Source organism: Cotesia typhae, unplaced genomic scaffold, assembly GCF_013202065.1.
Source record: "Cotesia typhae breed Kobodo isofemale line unplaced genomic scaffold, CoteBio_Ctyphae contig_44, whole genome shotgun sequence".
Classification (NCBI taxonomy): domain Eukaryota; kingdom Metazoa; phylum Arthropoda; class Insecta; order Hymenoptera; family Braconidae; genus Cotesia; species Cotesia typhae.
The window spans coordinates 5096597-5118020 of NW_027423753.1; the positions used below are offsets into that span (position 1 = coordinate 5096597).

At 29.1% G+C, this 21424-nt stretch overlaps 1 protein-coding gene and 1 long non-coding RNA gene across 4 annotated transcripts in view; both read left to right on the forward strand.

The window, feature by feature from the left end:
• The window catches only part of LOC141528966 (uncharacterized), an 80346-nt gene extending 79324 nt beyond the window's left edge, over nt 1-1022 (forward strand). The window contains exon 3 of the long non-coding RNA XR_012479487.1: nt 448-1022. This is a non-coding gene — a long non-coding RNA (uncharacterized LOC141528966). The remainder of the gene's footprint in view (nt 1-447) is intronic.
• LOC141528959 (protein bric-a-brac 1) overlaps nt 1-21424 on the forward strand; it is a 314927-nt gene that overhangs the window by 249966 nt on the left and 43537 nt on the right. The gene's annotated exons all lie outside the window — the stretch shown is intronic.

Here is a 21424-nt window from a genome sequence, read left to right on the forward strand (position 1 = left end):
AAATGTAATCATAGAATAATATTTTTCACAGTTATAAAAAAATTAGCAGTAACTATTACAGTTAATAATTAATTTATTGAAAATATTAATGAATTACTCACTATTTATTCATTTCTTTTATTAAAACCTAACAGCCCAGATAAAATATATTTAATGACTATATAAACCAATGCTTTAAATCTTAAATGCAAATTATTTCCTTATATTTATGAATATTTAACAATTATCAATAAAATTTGCGAACTGTCCTAAGATACACATTTTTTTTAAAAAAACACTTGTTGAATTTAAAGTTAGAATTAATTAAGTACATTTAACAAATAAATAAATCGTTTCGAAATAAATGACTTGTCATAATCGTTAATAAATTATTCTATCAATATATAATTGCTATTTGAACTATAAAAACTAAACACAATCTCTAACAATATTTTTTTTATGTTTCAGGTAAGTTAAAAATTCACTTTCGCTAACAAAGGAAAGAAAAATGGTAGAGCCCCCTTTCGAAAAATTTCATGCCTGGGAGCTAATTTGAGACGTCTGTCTACACTATACACTAGTGCGGTAAGAGCCATGAGACTGAGTATGAACAAGTGTAAAAATTACGTGTAGGGTAAGCCAACCCAAGTCTATCCTACATAATATACATCCATATATATATATCTACACATAATATACATCTACTACAGACGGAAGTACATCGACGTTTGGCGTTCCAACGGATTCTAAAGCACTTCCTGAGTCCCGGCTATTACCCACCGATATTATTATCCCCGGGGACAATGACGGGTACTACCGAGTGAGCTCTTGTTCACAATACACCCACTGTCCTACTGTTACTACCTTGAACACACCAGTCCTGGAATATACTGGTAAACGATTCAGTGCACTCGATAACATATTAGCAATGTTAAAGTCACGAAATATGACATTCATACAACAGATCTGACTCATTAACAAGTTGTAATGGGAAAACGATGTCTTTATTGTCTTTGTTGAAATTTAAAATATCTGCTCCTGTTTCTCCCTCGAAAAATCTCTTGCACCCTCCTTACTCATATCTTTTTTGTTTATATTAACCATCAGAACGAGACCTTTCTCCTTTCTCCTTCATCAATACTTTTCCTCTGCATTTAGTCTCAACCACTGACATATGTCAGCATTTTTTCATCAGATCTCACCCAAGTTCTGCTTCAGTCAGTATCATAGAGTCAGACATATACCAGCTATAGACTAACTCTTTCCGATGGTATCGCGGGCTTAATACACCCTGCTGGGGCCAACAGGCATAATGTACTGTAGTATTATTGTATACATATGCACGTCCGATGTAACTTTTCTATCAGAGATGTCTCTGGAGTGCATTGTGTCCGAGCTATTGAAATCATATAGACAATATACCAATGCCGTGTTTTGTCTTGTACATGACTTCTCACCCCTGGGCGCCAGCTTTCCAATCAGCTTCACAGTAACTGTATTATAGGGCAAATACGTTTTCTTTGTTTTCTTTCTTTCTCATACTTGTCTATTATTTTTATTCTTACTTTTTATTTCTTTTCTTTTTATCTAAACATATGTATTATGTATAAAGTATTACTTTTTCTTTGAAGACGTCCAAAGCAAAGAAAACGTTTGAGCTGCGTTTTAAGAGAATACTTAGTATATGTAAAACTTGCATACTGCATACATCTATACATATATATGGGATGAGCGACAAACGTCTTTTAACTTTATGCTATATGCTATCCACGGTGGGTTTAATTTATATAGACCTCTAGGGACAAGAAGCGTGTAAGCCGGACGCGATTCACCGGTTAGTCTTAGTCCATGCTATGTATATGCTATATATCTTTCTCTTTCTTCAGCTTTATTTATCATTCTTCAGTGGTATATGTAGTAGCGCACTCTCGTAAACTAAGGTAGCACGGAATCGCTTTGCATAACATTTCGTCCAATCTCAATCTCGAGATCTTAATATTGACTGTAATTTAGTCGGTGGTCAGTTTATTTCTCCTTTATAAAACTCAAAGTACTTAATATTCATTGTCAGGTATGTGTGTCAACAATTATTTTTCAACAAGTTCATAAATCTTTTTATACCGTTTCAGTTTTTTTATCCACTTATTAGACTGTTTTCGTGAATATTTTTTTTATTATTTTCGAATGAATAACTTAATCGGTAAGTTCAATTTTTTTATCATACTATCAGTATCATGAGCGATGTAAACTAAATTTGATTTTTAAAAAAATTTAATCTTTTTGATATTCTTTAGTAATTGTTTTTAAATATAAATTAACAATCACTTAATATAAATAAATTTTTCAAGAAAATTAACTGTCAATCCATTTGATTTTGTGTGCAGATTTATTCAATTTTACCCTCTCTAATTAAAACTTTACAAAGTTGAAGATTAATTATAATTATTAATAAAAAATGAGGTTTTATTTTCAAAAATATGTTGAACGATTTTTGTTGAAAGAATAACGAGAAAGCAAGTGTTTGATGACGGTAATTAGTACATGAGAGCTTCAGGGGATCAAATTTTGTATGCTGAGTTTTAAAATTATATAGATGCCGCAATTATGCAGACAGTAACTTATACTCTCATATAAAAATGTCGATTATATTAAAAATAATACAAGCCTCGCTTTTTGCACAGTACTCTTTTAATTACTTGAATCTATTTAAAAATACTTATTGCTGAATTTTTCATAATTATGCTCTTAATAAAAAATTTTTTCTCGCTTTATCATGCTATTATTAAATTTTAATATTTTTTTCGTCATCTTATTTTTCTAGAAAGCCTAACACGAAAATAATACCAGGTTGATTGGCAATTTAGCTTTAAGATTACAGCAATAAGGTTGTCTTATGATAGTGAGAGAAAGAGAACGACCGTAAGAAGATGACGGAAACCCAAGTGAAAAATCTAATATAAATAAGAGGGTAAATTTAAAGTATAAAAGAAGAAAAACTTTTTGTTCGTTTAATGAATAATGAAGTTAAAGAAAAATAGATCAGAAAATTATTTCACGGATCTGTCAATGTATTAACAACTTTATTTTTTATATTTAAAATTTTAAATTTTAAATAGAAGAAATTAATTTTTATCCAAGTAAAAAAAAACATTTTTTTGGATGCAAACAACTGTTACTTGAAAAAAAAAAAAAAAATTTCAACAAAAATATTAATCTCAGTTACGGTAAAACATTTTTTTTCGTGTACATGTGGACCAACTCTACACGGAAAAAAGTAAACTGTAATAAATAACAGTCGATTTATAATAAGTAATGATCAACTGCTAAAAATTACCACTTCAAACAGTAAAATCATGATTTTACTATTCACATTGTAATATTTACAATTTAAACCTTACAATTTACTCTTTACATGGAAGAAAATACTATTTCAAACAGTAATATTCGCCATGTAAATGTCTAAAATGTTAAAGTATAATAATTAAGAATTCAGACTTTAATATTTATCATTTCGTACCTAAAAAATGATGTTATGATATGTAAAAAGTATAGAATAAAGTTAGTAAATTTCTAATACAAGCAACGTCGATATTTACAAAGTAAAATGGTAAATTTTAAACGCAACGCTAAAAATCAAACTGTAATTATTGACTTGCTTAGACTGGTAAAATGTATATTTTAAAAGTATAATTTTTACTGTTTGAAATATTAAATACTCCCAGAGTGAGACCCCCTTCTCTTTCATCTGAGTTCCCCTTCTCTTCATAATATGGACTATATATTGAAATGGCAATTTTTACTGTTTGAAACTGTAATTTTTAAAGATAAAAGAGTCGTTATTTACTATAGTGACAACTACTAATTACTTATTTTGGATATTAAATTATAAATTGTGGCTTTTATACTTTCTACATTAAGTTCTGTAATATTTACATTTTTGCCACCCCGATGTCCGCTTTACTGTTTGAAACTATAAAAACTAACCGGAATCCGAGTGAATATTACAGTTTACTTTTTTCCGTGTATCAGTAACGATTTTATTATTATTAATATTATAATTTAGTTAACAATAACAATAAATATGCATAAAGCTACAAGCATAATTAAAAATAATAACAATAGTACTAATATGGGATAAAATAAATCATGAAATATTTTTTTTAATTACGCAAAGCGTCCAAAGTGTTGGAGCTAATTCACGCGCTTTAATCGCCGGCTCATTTGATGGAGGGGGACACCGATGAAAAACGGTCGCCGATAAATTTTGACAGTATTCTGTCCATTGCATTGCAATAATACTGGACCATATATTAGAGGCATACGAGCAGAGAGAGAGAGAGAAAGAGGGAGAAAGATACGGAGAACGAGAAAAAACCGAATCGAAGAGAGAGAGCGCGCAAATAGAAAGAGAGTGGGGGAAGTACGTTTTAGTATACGTCCGGCTATATTCGGTGCTTTGGTATAGTTTGCATGGTAACATATTACGAATTAATACCAACTGCTACGGTGAAATATTACTGCAAAATACTGACCGTTATTTCGTTTTCACTCTCCTCTCACTCTTTCACCCTCTGTTATACGTCCTATATACTCATCCCTTTTATTCTCTTGTCATTCTGGCCCTCGAACCCCTATCCTCTCCCCGACTCCCACCCGCGGCCCGTTAACTTCCTGCAAATTGTTATATTCGCGATTCTTTCGAATTTATTCGACACGAGCGATACTCTATCGTAGAATCGAGGGAAAAATCGCTCTTCTAGTTGTTGATCGAACATTTTTTTTTTTTTTTTTTTTTTCAATTTGAACCTTGAAAATAGAAAAAAATAAATAATGAAGAAAAAAAAGAATGGTGGTAAATTCAAGGCACTTGACGCGCAGCGCCCAGCTTTTTGGTTCGTTGGATCCAATGACGCCCGAGGGCCGCATGAGATTAATTGGCGAGGTAAAAAAAAATTATAATAAAAATAATAAAACTGCTAAGAAAATTATAAAAGTTGGTGAGCATAAAAGATTCGAATTACGCTCGATCAATCTCCTCATTACCAACCTTTTTTTAAATCATGTATAATTAAAGCGTATTCATTCAAATAATTTTTAAAAATGATTTCTTAATTTATTATTTCTTGATTTATTTAATTTTTGTTTTACTCAGTTCATCATTATTTAATTTGTTTTATGAGCAACAATCATCCTGGATGGTATATAATATTTTTGATTAACATTGCGAAAAATTAATTTTACAGTTTATTTATTATTAAATATGTTGGGAATGAATGGAAGTAGACATGAATGCACAAAAACTGCGTTGTAAACATTCTGTAACTCATAATGGGTCGAAAGATAATTAAACAAATATTGAGGAGGAATGTCAAGGGTGGATTTTGACACCCGTATCAACCGTGTGGTTCGATTATTATCGGTGGATAATAATCCGCGTAATTGGAATAATTACATCCATGGAATGGAAAGTTTTTAAAATTTATAAAGTTATTTCTGTTATTTTATTCTGTTTATTCATTTTTTTTTCTTTTAATTATAATTATTAACGCCGTAGCTAAAGACTTCATTATCATTAAGTTTTAAAATAATGGACTTTTAATATTAAATGTTTAACTTATTTTTAAATCATTAATTTACAAGTATAGTATAAATTCAATCTGTTATTCATCTAAAATAAATTACAATACTATATTGGAAGAAAATAATTTTAACGATGACACTATTATGTCGAAAATATAAAATATTGATATTAATTTGATATATTTTTGGCATGCATGACATTTATATGTTACTAAGATTTTTTTATTTCAATACAGTCTATAATTAAATTCTACATTTCAAATTTTCAACACTTAATACTGAATTTGATAATTTTGAAATAAATAAAATTAAAGAATAGCCTAGAGACTTTGATTTGGTTGTACTTTACCGTTAAAAATTTTTATAATTTCCAAAGGATACTTTTATTGTTTTTTAGAGTTACTGAAGCTGTTTTCTTTATTTGGATATCAATAAAATGATTACTTATCAAACTTTTAGTTTCTTTTTTCAAGCTACCGTTGTTATAAATAAAATAACAATGTTAACTATTTCTTATTACTTACATTATTCTTTTGACTCATCAAACTTTCAATGTTGACTCGAAGTTAAAATGTAATTATTCGCACAACTCGGGGCTAGTTGTAACAGTGCTGGAGAAGTGTTAAAATGTCTATTGACAGAACTATTAAGTATGTGGACAATTATCTTATCATAAAGTAATCTATTTAAGAATTCAGCTAATATTAACATCTCTCTCAGTAAGTTAAGGCATAGAAATAATTGTCAGTATAATAATAATAATAATAATAATACATTTAAAGGAGACATTTTGTCTACTACAATAGGATATATTTCTTTATGCTTGATTCTATACAAGTCAAGAGTATTTGGCATATTCATTGTTACTATTAATTTAGATTCAGCAAGAATAATGTTTCTATTAATTTCGTAAAATTTGCGCTCTTGCAAGTCCAAGTTCTACCAAAAAAAGAGACGATATTATATAGTTTTTAGATATCATCTCCATTTTTTTGAGGAGTAAATAGAAACGTAAATTACGAGATACTTTGTTTATATTTTCCTCAAAATTTTTCTTGTCTTTAAAATTTTCAAATTATGGAATGTAATTTATGGAAATAATAATACATAATAATCTTATTTGGATAGCTGAGTAGAATAAATTGTTAAAAATAGCTAAAACTTAACAGTTGATATTTGTCGGATCTTTGATGGAACAAAAGCGGGGGAGTAAAATTTACAAAACCAGTAAATTTAAAAAACACTTGTAGATATCATATCAACAAATTTATTGCAAAATAGTTTAATTTACTACTACAAGCACTTGACGAGTCACATTTATCCAGGCTCGGGACATTTTTGTGCATAACGAAAAATGTTACTACTGCACGGAAAAAACAAGATGACACTGGATATCATCCTAAATTATACTGAGTGAAAAAATTTTTTAGATAGTAGCTAGTATAATCCAGATTACAGCGAGTATAATCCAGATTACAATGAGTATAATCCAGATTACAATGAGTATAATCCAGATTACAGCGAGTATAATTCAGATTACAATGAGTATAATCCAGATTATAATGAGTATAATCCAGATTACAATTAGTATAATCCGGATATCACGCAGTATAAACTAGATTTTTCTAGCTACTATCTGAAATTTTTTTACCACAGATATCACTGAGTATAATCTGGGATGATATCCAGTGTCATCTTGATTTTTCCGTTTGGTGTACATAATTTTCTTCAACAATCTAAAAATAATTTGTATCTTAAACAAAAACGGTGTAAACATCAAAATCTAGAAAATGGATCAACTAAAATTTAAACAATTGAAGAAATAAAATATACAAACAAATAATAGGAAGCTTTTGTCTGGTAGAATACTCACAAGTACTTAGTTAATAAAAATAGATGGTTGCATGAAGTTCACATGCATTCGTAATCGGTACGCACTTTTGGGAGTTCCTGAGGCTAAACAAGACCCAAGCCACTTTTGTGGTGGAGGATTCGCTCTGTACTACTTTTTTTGAAGCTCTGTGCTCGATCGTATCACTGCATATACGATGGATGTTAAGCTGTGTGTTGACAATAAAAATTGTTGCCGAGTAAAAAATCATTCGTTTAATGCACATACATTATTTATTTTTTTTATCCCGATAAAATCAAACTTTCCCTCTGCTCTGACATTTTATTTTTTCATTAACTCCCTCATTAGTACCACCCTGTGAATTTGCATTGTTAATTTTTTACATGACCAAAAAAAGAGGTAAACCACACTAAAAATGCATTAACCAATTTTTTCAATATTTTCCAGTTATCCCCCATTATTGTGGTTACGAATGTAGATATTTGTTATTATCGTAATTAAAATTTTCAGTATGGTAGCGTTCTTTTAATTTTTGTCAACATAAGTTGGGTTAATAAATTTTTTTTAATTTTGTGCTAATAAAAAAATCCACTGATTTATTCACTTTAATTACATTGCAAAATTATCGAGTGCGTTGCGATAAAAAAGTTAATTAAAATGAAAAAAACGAGACTTAATAGAATTTCATTAAAACAGAAATTATGACCAGAAATACCCATTAATAATGATGATCACGAATGAGTGTGTTTAAATAAAATTATAATTATTATGAGTGTAATTGTAGCTGGTATCTGACAATTTTTAAAAAACTTATAAACATTTCAATCACCAAAACGAAAAAATAGAAAAAAAAATTCGGAAATTTTTAATAATTTTTCCTATAAGATTTTTTAGATTTTTTTCTGTAATCATGAGGTTAAAATTTATCAAAAAAATTTTTGAAAATTTGTTGTCAGCAAAATTTTTTAAATATTAATTAAATAGTACAATTAAGTACTATTCATTTGATATAAAAGTAATACTTAATAAGTGTTGCTCTCAAATCAACACGAATTTTATCTTAAAAAACACACCCAACTTAACGAAGAAACTCAATGCATTGTAAAACAATACAAACATAGGATAAATTTACAGAAGAAATGAGTCATCTAATGTAGAGGATTAGATAATCTTTCAGAAAATTTTTAACATAGCTTGAAATAATTTTATCATTAGTTAAGTTTGTTTCCTGTCTAACACAAACAAATTGTAGTGAACTAACATCTGTCAAAATTATCTGTGAAAAAATAGGCCATCAATAATTTTTATATGAAAATTTTACGTAAAATTTGAATACATAAATAATGATATAACATATTTTTATCGAGCGTTTATATCTGATGCAGACGAGAAAACTCGATGAATACGATGCGATTTGTCGGGTGAATAAAAAGTAAATTAAGCGCAAGATAAACGTTTGTCTGCGGTCTATACACACTATATCCTATGCAGTATACGTGTGTATAGATCGCGAATAGTCCCATGCATATTAATTTAAAGCCGTAAAAAAGCAAGGGCCCATGTCCTGCGTACGCAATGATTATTTTTCGATCAACGCCAATCAAATATAAAAACAACAAAACAATTACAAATTAATGAACAATTGTTGAGTTTTTATATCTCGCAAAATATCGTTAAAATATCGTTACACAATGCTTTTATTTTATTTTGTTTTACTCTATACATATAAATTAAACAATGGAACAAATTTGTTGTTCTAGTTTTAAATTTAGTAATTAAAATTAGAGATATGTAAATTACAATAGCCTACTTGATAATAACTGAGTTTCATCACTTCCCGTAAGAAGAATAGATATTTAAAATTGTTCGGTAATTTTTTAATATGATTATTTTAAATATTTCGTGATTAATTAATTCATTTATTCAATCTATTTTATTCGATTGTAGATTAATTAATCATGAAAAATTAATCAAGTGCAATAATTTTATAATATTTTTAAATTCAAGAGTTTAAAAAATGGAAAAACATTTTAAAAACCCAGGTCATGGCTTATTTATAGCTTGATTAATTATATTTTGTTGATTTAAACTTTTTGCCAAGGAGAAAAAATTATTCATTTAAAATTGTGGATAAAAATAAAAGTTATTCAATTTTTTAGTCGGTAGGTTAAATATATTATGTACTTTCATTGGTGAATTTTATTACGTATGTTCATTAAAAATCGTCATTTTATAAACTCAATTAACGATTGATGTGAAAAGAAAATTATTTTCAAAACCATTTTTTTTTATTGTTCACCATCTGTATCCATTGATTGTTTTCTGTAATTCGAAAATGGATAAGATACTCTTCTTCATTGATTATTGGAAGTGCCAGTGCTAAGCGGTCACCCATCAAATACTAATCAGAGTAAATGCTGCTTAACATGTGTAATCGTTAGAGTCAAAAGCGTGCTGCTTGGCTATCTCTGCCGCTTTTACATCCAAAGCTTTTTCTCTTTGTAAAGATACTATTTTCTTCAAGCTGAACGGCTTAACCGATTTGAACGAAATTGACGAGAATCAAAAGAGTTTCTTTGTCCCTATATGTGTTATACTATTTGAGGTAATTCGGACCAGTAGATTTTGAGAAATCTCAAAAATGAAAAATTTGAAAAACAGTTTTTTTAGAATAACTTTTCAACGGCTTAACCGATAGATTTTAAAAACTGATCAGCTCTTCAGCTTAAAAAACTGCATCGATCGCCGTCAACACGATCAAAATCAGTTAATTCATTCGTGAGATATCGTGAACGAAAAATTTTGGAAAGTATTTTTCTTATACAACTCCCACATTTCTTCCTGGATTGTTTACGATTTCAGGAGACAATTTTTGAAGCTCAAAAAACCACGTCGATTATCTCTAAGAACGTGGAAATCAGTTGATTGGTTCGAGAAATATCGTTGACAAAAAATTTGGGAACAAGTGTTTTTTTAACATAACTTCGACATTTATTCTCGTATCGTTTTTAATGTAATAATATAACTATAGAAGCTCAAAAAAGCACGTTGATCTTCTTCAAGAACGTCGAAATCAGTTGATTGGTTCGTGAGTTATCATTGTTGAAAAAATTCAGAAAAAGTGAATTTTTCAAATTTCTCTAAAGTTTTCGATCTGATTAATTCATGTTCAGTAGTAAATCATAGAATTAAAAAAACTGCGTTGAATATTGCGAACCGCGTGAAAATCGGTTTATCCATTCAAAAGTAATTTCAGTTTGAAAACGTTATTAATAATGTTTTATTAAACTTCTATCAGACTTTTGAGTTCAAAATAACACATAGATTGTTATTTTGAGCTCGAAAAGCTCAAAAAGGTCATAAGTACAATTTTAAGCGCCTAGGTATGGAATTAGCGGGAAGTTACAGGGATGGCCTTCAGGGTTAACCGTTTTCTTTATTTGTTTTTATTCAATAATAATCAAAAAATAGTTGTTGATATATTCCCGAAAAAAAAATCAACTTTGTGGCTTAAAATTAGTTTAAAAAATTCTTGAATGAATTACTTAGAATCATGAAGAGCTGACATGCGGTCGAAAAGAATGAAAAAGCATAAGAGAATGTTAGGGATAGTAGAAAATAGAAATAAAAAACAAAAAAATGAGGCTCATTTTAGTGGAGTACAGACAATACAGCGGAGGTCATCGGTAGACGTGAAAGAGTAAGTGAGAAGAGATGCGAAGGAAAGGCAAAGGGGTGAAGTGACGTAGAGAAAGAGCCAGAATCTCAGAGTTTCAAGTATTACACCCTTTGATGTGCGACCTATCCTAAACTCGGCGCTCACCCCAGCGTTTTCTAAGTGGTGCTGTCGGCATCAAAGAAAGTGGTTCTCCGTGAGGACGATGCGCGAGTCTTATACTTCGAGCGCGCTAACTTTCTTTTAAGGAAGCAAAGAGCGAAAATAAGAGAGAGAAGCTAAATATAAAAAGTAAATCACTCAAAAAAAAAAAAAAAAATTAATAGACACAAAAATAAAAGTGAAAAATGGTTATATCATATTTGCACCCATAGAGCGGATTTATCTATTATTTTTTTTTTTTTAATATACTGTTGAAGCCAGAATTGTTGTCAATTTTTAAAGGGATGAAGAGAATAGAGGTAAAAAGGATTGAATAAATAATACACAGATGGAAATGATGCGTGAAAAATCCCGAGGGAAAATGAAAAAAAAAAAAAAAAAAAGTATTAAAGAAAAAAAAATCTCTCACTGTAATTGGCTACGTTACGATTCGCAGTGGAACTAGAAATCAAAGTCAGACATTGACGATAAAAGGCAAAAGGAAGGGTGTAGAGAGAGCACAGCAGCCCTCTGAACACAGTATAACATTCAATGCGCAATTTCGTGTTTAATATTCGAAATAACTCGACTTCCTCTCAACAGCCACCTGCGTGCATCAGAATTAAAAAATATATATATATTCAGTAGATATATTGGCTGATGTTGTTTCCATTGCAATTCATTGAATGAGATTCGTGACCCCTGGCGAATTCTCTGGATGAACAGACTTTTCTCTCAAACTATTTTAAAACATATTCATCAATTTTTTACGACATAATACAAATATCAATACAATTAAATTCACAACACATATGCTGTGTCCTGTACTCAGAGATAGATATTGTAATCTTTGTTTTATTTTTATTTTATGCCAGCAACTAGTTCATTCAACCGTCTCTTACTTTTATTTTACGTTAGCATTTAGACATTGGCATTACAGAATAGATTGATGGTTTTTATTTGGTAAAGTTTAAGAACGCACAGAAAAAAAAAATTTCTTGAACTAAGAAAATTATAAGGAAGACTGAAGTTATTTTGGAGAAATTAAGAAATTTTTTTGGCTTAAAAAAATTTAACTTCATTCAAGATTTTTTTCTTTCTGTGCACGCTTTAATAGAGAACACCAAACTTTATTTTTTTTATTATCTTTATGCAGTCTCGTCCTTCTTAATATTGTCCCGAAAAAAGTTTCTGATACGCCCATTTACCGACAATTTTCATATGTAGGCATGTATATCCACATTAGATCATATGGAAATGAATAAAAAATAATTTATTATATTTTAAAAAAAGCTAAAAATAATATTTTCAATAGATATAAAAATGACAGCTTTGTTGCCGTATTGTATTTAAAATACAATGTTACATCTGAAATAGAGGAAAGGTTAAACGACAGCATCGCGATTGTCGACAGACGACATTGTAGGAGTACCAACTAGCAGTTGCTTAAGCATGTGTGCAAGTGGAGAGGAAAGTGAGAAGAGTATCTGGTGCGATCAATGTGTTGGGGCGTCTGAGAATGCCACTTAGTTATTGTCTGAGTTCATGCGCCACTCTCTAGCTACCCTTTCCTACTACACCAAGTATACATCTATATTTCTGTCCCCTTTTCTTCTTTGCTACTCATCTTTCTTCCCTCTATCTTCTTGCAAGTCTTCTGCTGAGCTTTAAGCTACCAGTTGTACTTCAACCCTCCATAAGCTTACAATCTCGCTAAAATACTATAAAATATTTCAATTCATTTTAAATATTCTCAATTTATCTTAATATTTAACATATCTATCTTCTGATTTCTTGTAATCGACTGTCGACTCGTTCTATATACTGGAAAGAAAAAAAAAAAAACAAATTTTGAATTTTTAAAAATTTCAATCTGTTGGCATTTTTTAACTAATTAACTACTTAACTAATTTTCATTTAATATAGTAGGTATATTAATATTATACAAATTTTTAGAAGAAATAAAAATTGAAAAATTATTATTAATTAATTTTTTCATTCTCAGAGTCTGATATAGCCAAATACAGTTACATTTTGTAATGTCATATGTCGAAATTAAACTCAACAAATTAACTTACTTAGATTTAAGTAAGTTAACCAACTGTTATCGGAGTTTTAGTATCCATAATAATTCAGTACAGTAGCAATAATTAAAATTATGTAAGTTACCTTGTAATAAAAAATAATTACATTTGTTAAAATTATTGTAAAATATGTTTACTCAATACTTAATTATTCAAATTGTATTTCTGTCGCGCTATTAAACATTGTAAAATTTTATGATGTATACGAAATTATAATTATATAATTTTGTAAGTGACCTTATTATTGGCCAGCAGGATGTTGGGTTCGTGTATCAATAAGAATGTAACCAGGTCAACTTATAAATAGCCAAGTATGGACATTGTCCATAGTGGCCATATCAGAAAATTTTCTAACGGGCATCTTTCATCATTAATTGTGGGCGGTAAAAAATCTCAACATTGAACAAAAATTATTTATAATTTTCTTGATAATAACGATCCTTGTTGGCAACTCTCTTTGTCTGAGAGTCTCTCCATATAGCCGGCTACTGCACGCTAATGCGCCGAAATAGATTAATTTTGACCAGTAGAAACAGCGATCGAACGGCTCGAAGCACATTACTCAATTATTTAGGGTTCATTAAGTATATATCCAATGCCACCGAGTGTACCACTGCGTTCGAGGAAGAAGGGTACTGTTACTGTTACCGTCAGCCAGAGCGAGCTCCAAGAGGAGCAAAAGGGTTGGGATGAACGAGAGACAGAGAGAGAGAGAGAAAGAGATCGGGAGAGAGGAAGAGTACCGTCACTGTTTGCTAAGGGTGAGGATAGAGACGAAAGTGCGTAGGTTCTGCAACGGGTTTGAGTTTGGTTGGTTAATGTGTGCACTGTCCGCCTGCTCAAGTATTCCACTACACACACACATGTGTATGTACTGGAGACTTCGGTACATAATGCATGCCCGCGTGTTGATAGGTAAGCGAATACCCTTTCTAAAACCTAGCTACCTGACTACCAGCTTTTCCCTTCCACTCCCCTAATCCCTTCTCTCACCCCCACATCTTCCCCGCACTTCCGAGGTCTAACTTAATTATTCGAGAAATTCAACCTTCCATTCCAACCACTCACACACATTCAATGCTGTTTCCTCTCTAACATCATTCACCCTCTTGGTCATCCGAGCATTCTTCATGGACCTCTACTATCTGGAAGGTGTAGGTATGTGGATATATGATCGATCATGTTAATTAACTCATCTATTTTAAGCTCCGAACTGTTTAATCGTTTTATTAAACTACTTTCAGCTGTACTAATTATTATATCAATTTATAATGTCACTGGGTAGTAATAATATTATTTATGACAATCTACAAGGCAACAATTTTTACATTAAGTTTTTACTTTTCATACCAACCACTTCTTACACCATTGATTAGAAAGATCAATTGATAAGGGGTTATATCCACTTGTAAGTTCGAAAAAATGGGTTTTTTTGTTAATTTTTCCTGGAGAGGCTTTTTATTGAATATATACATAAAATATATGAACATTCAGCGAATTTAACGTATTCTAAGAATTCATATTTTATTAATAATAATATTGGGTTCCGTCGTTCCTGTAGAAGATCTCCTGAAGGTCCTCCACAAAGAGGTATCTGGCGGTGAGGAAGATATCTCTGATCCAAATTATTTGAAATAAAAACAACCAAAAGGATTACTTTTAGAATAGATAAATACAGGTAATGATCGAAGAAATAGTCAAAATTTTGATTTTATACAAAATGGCGGCTTCCCAACAAAAAAAAATCTTTTTTTGCACGAAAATTTACACTTTAAAATGACTTAAAAAATCGAAATTTTTATGAGAAACTTTATTCCTTCGATCATTACCTGACAAAAGTATCTAAGAAAATCCTGTGAAAATTTCAAGTTAATCGGTCAAGCCGTTTCGGAGAAATATTTCTCATCGATTTTGAAAACATCGTTTCGAGAAAAACGCATTTGAAATTTTGGCTATTATTTAAAGTTACGATTCCGCCTACTTTCAAACGCTCGGAGACGTCTTTACAAATGCGCTCATTACTCCAAAACTATATTTACCGGATTACTTTGAAATTTACAGACAATATTCTCGAATATATATACATTCAAAATATGCAAAAAAAAATTTCGATTTTTTCAAAATTATAAATGGATATAACCCCTTAAGAGCCAGTCCTAGCTACTACAGTTACATGAATATTAAGAAATATACACGAATCTGTAATAGCTTTGCTGTTGCGAATAATATAGCAAAATTGACTCGCTTTACTAATACTTTTTACTCTCTCAGATTTTTATCGTCTAAATATCTAATTTTTTCTATAAATATCGGTAACTATGGAATCTCTTGAAGTGTTGAAGTGTTGAGACGATAATTTAAATAAAACAGTACAAAGACGATAAATAAAAATATGAGGACAGGAAGCAGATGCCAGTGATATAGATATACAAGTTTAATTATTATCGTGTACACCTTTAGGTATTTATATGCCAGGAAATACTTAAATAATATTTCTCTCTGTTAAAAATACTCCGACTACGAAAAGAGATGATAAATATATTTCGGTGTGGAATATGATAACAAGCAGTAGAAGTTGAAAAATATGAAGAAGAAGTAGACGAAGAAGAAAAAGAAAAGAGATGGGAAATAGGATATTATAAGAGATAGCCCTTCGTCCCTGTCTCTTTTATACCCTCATGTAAAATGATTGCCAGGACAGATAAACGGACCCCACGGTGGGCGGAATTCATTTATATTAACCGGAAGACAAAAACAATATGCGCGAAAACAAGAGAAAATTGTAGTGTGTTATATTACACGATTTATGACTCATAGATATTATATTATTCAAGAATTAATTTTGATAAAGATAATAAATTGTTTTTATTTTTTGAAAAAATTTCAATTTTTTTAATTAGAAGATTGATGTTAATTATATTTATTGCACAATCCGATTGAATTAGAAATTAATCCTCGTAAGATTTCACGTCAACTCGCTAACACTGGAGTAATTATCAATTTACTTTTGGGACGTAAAGTCACAGGTTGGTCGTCGGCTCACATGACAGAGAAACAACTCGACACCCATTAAAACCTAGAGACGAGGAGGATAATAGCCTTAATGCCATTAGCTGTTACTGAAGTATGTGCATTCGCAGAGCTTAATGAAAGGAATCTCAGTATCCTCTCCGGTATGGAGTCCCCTGTGATAAATCTGTTGTCAAACTCGATTTGCGATTCCCTGGTGAAAAGAAAGAGACGAAACTGAACGATCGTATGTGTGAATTAACGAATTATAAATTTGAATTTACACAAGAAAAAACATTATTTGATTCAAGAAAAATATTTTAGCCTAAATTTTACTGTAGTTTTAAAATTTTCAGATCTATTCATTCAAGAAATCTTAAAGAATTCATTTTCTTTTCATTTAACTCTTTTGGCTATCAATTAAATTTTCCAGTAAGTGAAAAATTTAATTGATTTAATGACAAATAGTTTTAAGAATTTTTAATTTCGCCATTATAATTTTTTTAAATTAATTCGATATAAAAAATTGTTTATTGATAAATTTTAAAAAATTTGAAATTTTTTCATTCATGTTCAATTTTCAGTTTTATATGCATTCTTTTACTAATTGACCTACTTAACTGATTACAAAACCAATTAAAACTAGAAACCCACGAGAATTTATTTTTAGGGAATATTTTTAGTTTTGAAGAAATTTTTGTTCTTGGATGAAAAAGACAAAAAATTCTTGATGAAATGTAACCGATTATCTTTGAAATAATTTCTTGAATAAAAAATACTTATTTTAATTAAAAATAGTTTTTTTCATCAGTCTGTAAAAAAAATGATGAATATTAAAATATCGTTGCAGAAATAATAAATCTCTATAAACTGACAATGACGCCGATAAATTATTTGTTTATTAAGATAATAATTGTGAATAAGTTTGTTTTTGCTATACGGAATTCCGGTTGTTAGATATGTAGAAACATCTCAGGAAGACGAACGATAGACAAGCAGGAAGTTAACGATTATAGAACGATCAAGGAGTTTCTGTCGGCAGACGCAATAATTAATCCTATCTTTTGACGATCGCAATCCCGCATCAAGTCGTATATGCTAATCATTTTGGTGCATTGTTTTACGGGTAATAGCGATGAAAATTATTTATCAAGCTATCTTATTGTTATTTATTATTATTATTTTAAAATAACTGCCTTTTAAGCGATTTACAAAAATATTCACATGAATTTTTATTTTTATTCATTTTTTCATTAATTTTAATTTATTTCATAATTTATTAAAAATTAAAATACATTTTCATTTGCATAAAATATTATCAATAGATAGTGTATTTTGCATTGATAATTAGGTTTACTTTCTTTTATACTTATTTTGATGTAGTAGCATTTTGCATCTTCATGTGGCCAATTTTTATATCTGCCCAAATATGGCTTGATCTAACTTTATATGATTACATCAGGCGATATTTGGGAATAAAAAAGTTTTTATTATCATTGTCGAGTTTTTTCATTTTTTTCACAAACGTGTGTACATCATTCAAAATTTCTTATTATACAAAAATTGTTTTAATCACTGATAAAGATAAATACATTTTATTTGATTAAATAAGCTAGTTAACAGAATCAAAAAATTAATTTTTATTCCATTATTTAACACTTGAAATTTGACTGTCTTGTTAGGAGACGATTTAGAAAACATGCGCCTTCTGTCGGAGATTTTTAACACTAGTTTTAGTCAAAAAATTATCTATGGACATATATAAGCTAGGGTGTTCCAAAATTCAACTTCCGTGATGGACCTCCTAAAGTTGTACTTTTAAGATCCGCTTTTAACAGGAGTTGTGTTTGGGCATTCCCTGAGATATTTTAAGCGTAAGGGATTCATTTGATTTTCAGAGAATTTTTTACCAGGAGCTTTGTTTGGATATTTCCGCTGAAATTTCAAAATTTAGCTGGAAGGGCCCAACAAAGCTCGCGTAAAAAATTCTCTGAAAATCAAATAAATCCCTTTCGCCCAAAATATCTCAGGAAATGGACAAACACAGCTCCTTGTTAAAAGCGGATCTCAAAATTCAAATTTTAAGAGGTCCATCACAAAAGTTGAATTTTAGAACACCCTAATATGAGCATATCAAGTCATACATGGAATTATCATAAAAATCCGAAAATTTTATATGGACATTCAAACCATATCGAAAAATCTTCCACGAGTCAATTCATAAACAAAGATGAACGGTTTTTTTATAAAAGTTTTCGTGTTTCAACATAACTTCTTCTGAATCTGGCTTTTCTGTCAGTACAAAATACAATTTCAAAATATTTTAATATATTATTATATATTAGTGCTATGAGTCAATGATAATTATTAAAAAAGAAGAAAAAAATTAAGCGGTAATGAACGGAACAATTTTATTTTAACAGTAAATTACGAGTATTATTATTAGTATTTGCCTCACGTATGTAAGTAGTTTATGATTCAGTAAACGACTATAGATAGAAAGTAATACTCAAAGCATTATTTTTTCTCAATAGATACCCGTTGTATTCAATAATAAAGTACATTGCCTTACGTTTTTTTGTACTTTTCAACTATTGTCTACACGCTTCCATACAACTACCAACATCGTTTTATACCACCATCACAGTATTTTTTCCCCATTTATATCCATTTTTAAAAATTGTTACTTTTCTTTTATTCATCGTCATTATTATCACTATGACTTTTTTTCCACCCTGAGTATGCGAGAAGTTTCGAGTATAACGATTCGCGATATTAATACGTATCAAGAGGGTTTATTGACTTGTCGAAGGCTGCATGCTCGATTTATTGAAATGTTCATGAGTTCAATAAACCCTTTAACGTACTTTGGTTAATGTCAGGTCAATAATATAAAAGGCTAACGATGTGCGTGAAGAAGTAAAACACGATAATTAAAAAAAAAAAAAAAAAAAAAATACCACAATAAATTAAATATTATAAATAAGTTTCTATTTAAAAACAAAAAATGATTTTATAATTTTGTTAAGTCACCCTCAATTGTCAATTTTTCATTTTCTTTTTATTTTTGACAACTTTTAAATCTTCCAATAATTTAATCTCACTCAATAATTGTAATTGAAATTGAAAAATGATTTTTTCTTTATGAAATTAAAAAATTTGAATTTTTATTGTACTCATACATGGATTTATAATTTATTTAAATATTTCTAAATGAATGTAATGAAAAAATATGTAAATTTCGATCAGTCAATAACATATATATATATATATATATATATATATATATATATATATATATATATATATATATATATATATTTCACAATATAATTCCGGAAACGGTTCACTAAATATTTCCAATAATTCATTCAAATGAACATCTGCAATATTACTTTTTTTTCATCACCTGTAGACCAAGTTCATCAATTATTTTTAATATTCAATCACTGTTGGAATTTATAATTATCTTTTTTTTTTTTTTTTTTTTTTCGTGAAATTACATTTTTTTTTAACAAAAAATGATCAATTTGCCTGATTTATTCCGCATAATAGCGTTTCTTGATCATAATTATTAATCATTCTTTTATATATTTTTGAAGTGAGACAGGCAAACTGTAAAATAAGAAAGAAGCAGCAAATATTGATATGGTGTACCTTGTATTCAATAAAAGAAATTTTTTTATTTAAATTACATTATTAATACTTACATTTTTCACAATATTATTCAAAAGAAATTTTATATTTGTCTCTCAAAATTAAATTTTTATAATTTTAAACTTAATTAATTACAATACTTATATACATAAAATCAAAATAAACAAATGACAGTTAACGTAAAAGTCGAATCTAATTTACAGCGCCTAGAATTATCCAAAACAATGGCTCTGAAGCACCATACTTAGTTTTAATTTTTGTCTTTTTTTTTTTTTTTATAAATATTATTTCTTAATTTTTATTATTTTATTAATTAATAATAATAATTATTTGAACGTTTTAAATATGCAAATTCCAATCAATACAAGATTGCACACTTATTTATTATTCCAACTATTCTATTAATTATCTTTTTAACGAAGTAATAAATTAATTGAATTGAAGGAGTACAAAATCATATTCGTTGTCATTTTCTCGGCTTGCTCTAAAGAACATTTTTTTTTGCGAACGGATATAGCCGAAGAGATGAAGGGAAAATCTTCGATAATCGATTCAGCGGAGATTGTCGGAGCCAATCACCCGGTGGCACCACCGCACATATAATTTTGTATTAATATTCAAGAACAAAAGTTCAAGTTTCATTTTTTTCCAATTTTTCGAGCTCAAAATACCGATTTTTCAAGGCCATACATGATGTGATAAAACCGATAAGTCAATGTCTAATTTTTAATATACTCTTATAATATATCTTATATATTATACTCATATACACTTATATTAAGCTTAATATGTTAAAAAATGTCCATACATAATTTTTTGACCAGAGATAGTCCTTAAAACCTCCGATGGAGGGCGCATGATCGCTGAATCCTTTCCTGATAGAAAAAATAATTGCGATCGTGTAAAGGAGAGAAAAAATTTTTTTTTCCAAAAACAATGGCAGATTCTTGTACATAATTTGTTGTGGTTGTTAAAACCACCTTTTATTTTTTTATGCGATAATTAATTGATGAGATGTTGATGTTTGGGCATTTTATTAATTGATATGATAATTAACGTACACATTTCTAAAAAAAAAATAAAAAATCATAATAAATTCTTTTTAATTTTATACACAGAAAAAAAAACTTCTTGAATCAAAAAAATTGTTACGAAGACCGAAGTTATTTTGGAGCAAGAATAAATTTTCTTAGCTTAAAAAAATTTAATTTCGTTCAAAAAATTTTTGCACAGGGAATTAATAAATTTACAAAAATAGAAAATAGTTGTTTTTTTTTTAACAGCTGGACCCCTCTTTTTTTCACGTCTTTCTCACTGCGAGAAACGTTATTATTCTTATTGCATTCATGATTATAAAGCTATTGCAATTTTATGTTTTTCTTTTGAACAAATGAGATTTTCGAAAAAAACATTCTGCACGAAATAGATAATTAGAAAATCTATTAC